This window comes from Piliocolobus tephrosceles, chromosome 9 (assembly GCF_002776525.5).
Source record: "Piliocolobus tephrosceles isolate RC106 chromosome 9, ASM277652v3, whole genome shotgun sequence".
Lineage (NCBI taxonomy): Eukaryota > Metazoa > Chordata > Mammalia > Primates > Cercopithecidae > Piliocolobus > Piliocolobus tephrosceles.
Genome location: NC_045442.1, coordinates 64033998 through 64036402, shown reverse-complemented (window position 1 = coordinate 64036402; position 2405 = coordinate 64033998). Strand labels below are relative to the sequence as shown.

General features: G+C 46.7%; 1 pseudogene across 1 annotated transcript; it reads right to left on the bottom strand.

Moving 5' to 3' along the window:
* Nucleotides 1–228: 228 nt before the first annotated feature.
* On the bottom strand, nucleotides 229–912 carry LOC113225035 (annotated as a pseudogene). Its single transcript, XR_003309649.1, has one exon. The product of XR_003309649.1 is annotated as a nucleoside diphosphate kinase A pseudogene (transcript).
* Nucleotides 913–2405: the final 1493 nt, after the last annotated feature.

Sequence of the window (2405 nt, the reverse complement as noted above, 5' to 3'; positions counted from 1 at the left end):
CGCAGGCCTCTAATCCCAGTTACTCAGGAGGCTGAGGCAGGAGAATCGCTTGAACCTAGGAGGTGGAGGTTGCAGTGAGCTGAGATCGTGCCACTGCACTCCAGCCTGAGCAATAGAGTGAGACTCCATCTCAAAAAACAAAATAACAACAACAAAAGAAAGCATACGCATCATCTCGTATACTTATCATTTTTTTGTGTTGAGAACATTTGAAATACATTTTAGCCATTTTTTTTTTTTTTTTTTTTTTTGGGAGGAAGCATTTTAATCAGATGGTAGGGGATGGTAACACTGTACAGGGAGCACTCACAGCTCCAAGAGCTTCCTTCCAAATTATGACGAAGTTCCTTTAAATAACTAGATTTCCTAGAGCCTGGTCCTCTGCCCATGGGAAGAGGAGACATGGATGTGAAAGCATTGTGGCCTGCTCTCCTGTCATTCATAGATCCAGTTCTGAGCACAGCTCATGTAATCTACCAGTTCCTCAGGGTGAAACCACAAGCCGATTTCCTTCTCTGCACTCTCCACGGAATCACTGCCATGTATAATGTTCCTGCCAACTTGTATGCAGAAGTTTCCACGGATGGTCCCAGGCTTGGAGTCCGCAGGGTTGGTCTCCCCGAGCATGACTCGGCCTGTCTTCACCACATTCAGCCCCTCCCAGACCATGGCAACTACCGGCCCTGAGTGCATGTATTTCACCAGGCCGGCAAAGAACGGACGGTCCTTCAGGTCAATGTAGTGTTCCTTGAGAAGGTCTTCAGAAGCTTGCATGAATTTCAGACCAACAAGGCGGAATCCTTTCTGCTCAAAACGCTTGATAATCTCTCCGACAAGACCCCGCTGGACCCCATCTGGTTTGATCGCAATGAAGGTACGCTCACAGTTGGCCATGGTCCCTTCCAGTTGCTTAGGCTTTTTACCCATTTTTTTTTTTTTAGTGGAAGTGGGCCCCAGCTTTCACTATTTTGTATGACGTTAGCTGTAAGTCTTTTAGTTTTTTTTTTTTTTTTTTTAAACACATGTTCTTTCTCAGGTGAAGAAAGTTCCTTTTATTACTAGTTTGCTGAGAGTTTTTATTATAAATAGGTGTTAAATGTTGCTAAAATTTTTTTTGCATCTATTGAGACGGTCATATGGTTTGTCTTCTTAGGCTGTTTAAATGGTGAATTACCTTCATTTTTTTTTTTTTTTTTTTTTTTTGGTATGTGGGGACAGAGTCTTGCTCTTGTCACGCAGGCTGGAGTACAATGGCACAATCTTGACTCACTGCAACCTCTGCCTCTCGCGTTCAAGCAATTCTCCTGCCTCAGCCTCCTGAGTAGCTGGGATTACAGGCACCCACCACCACACCTGGCTAATTTTTGTATTTTTAGTAGATACAGGGTTTCGCCATGTTGGCCAGGTGGTCTTGAACTCCTGACCTCATGATCCACCCACCTCAGCCTCTCCCAAAGTGCTAGAATTACAGGTGTGAGCCACTGTGCCAGGCCTGTTTTTTTTTTTTTTTTTTAAGGATAGGGTCTTGCCCTGTCACCCAGGGCAGAGTGCAGTGGCGTGACCATAGCTTGCCGCGGCAGCCTCAACCTCCCAGGCTCAAGCGATCCTCCAGCCTCAGCCTCCTGAATAGCTGTACAAGGAATGTGCCACCTCGCCTGGATAATTTTTTAAATATTTTGGCCAGGTGCAATAGCTCGTATCTATAATCCACAACTTTGGGAGGCCAGGGCAGGTAAATCGCTTGAGCCCAAGAGTTTGAGACTAGCCTGGGCATCATAGCAAAACCCTTAGTATCTACAAAAACAAAAACAGAAAAACAAAACGAAACAAAACCAAATATTAGCCGGGTGTGGTGATGTGGGCCTGTAGTCCCAGCTACTGAGGAGGCTGAGGTGGGAGAATGACCTGAACCCGGGAGGCGGAGCTTGCAGTGAGCTGAGATCCGGCCACTGCACTCCAGCCTGGACGACAGAGCAAGACTCCGTCTCAAAAAAAAAAAAAAAAAAAAAAAAACTTTAACATAACGGACACTCTAGAATTCTAGAAATAGGATGATGAAAATGTGGTGGGATGAGTACCTCATGATCTGCTCACCTTGGGCTCCCAAAGTGCTGAGATTACAAGAAACTGATCCAGCCAGGCTCTGTGGCTCACACCTGTAATCCCAGCAATTTGGGAGGCCGAGGTGGGTGGATCACCTGAGGTCATGAGTTGGGGACCAGCCTGACCAACATGGAGAAACCCTGTCTCTACTAAAAATACAAAAATTAGCTGGGTATGAGGGCCCATGCCTATAATCCCAGCTACTCGGGAGGCTGAGGTAGGAGAATCGCTTGAACCCGGGAGGTGGAGGTTGCGGTGAGCTGAGATCCGGCCACTGCACTCCAGCCTGGGCGACAGAGCGA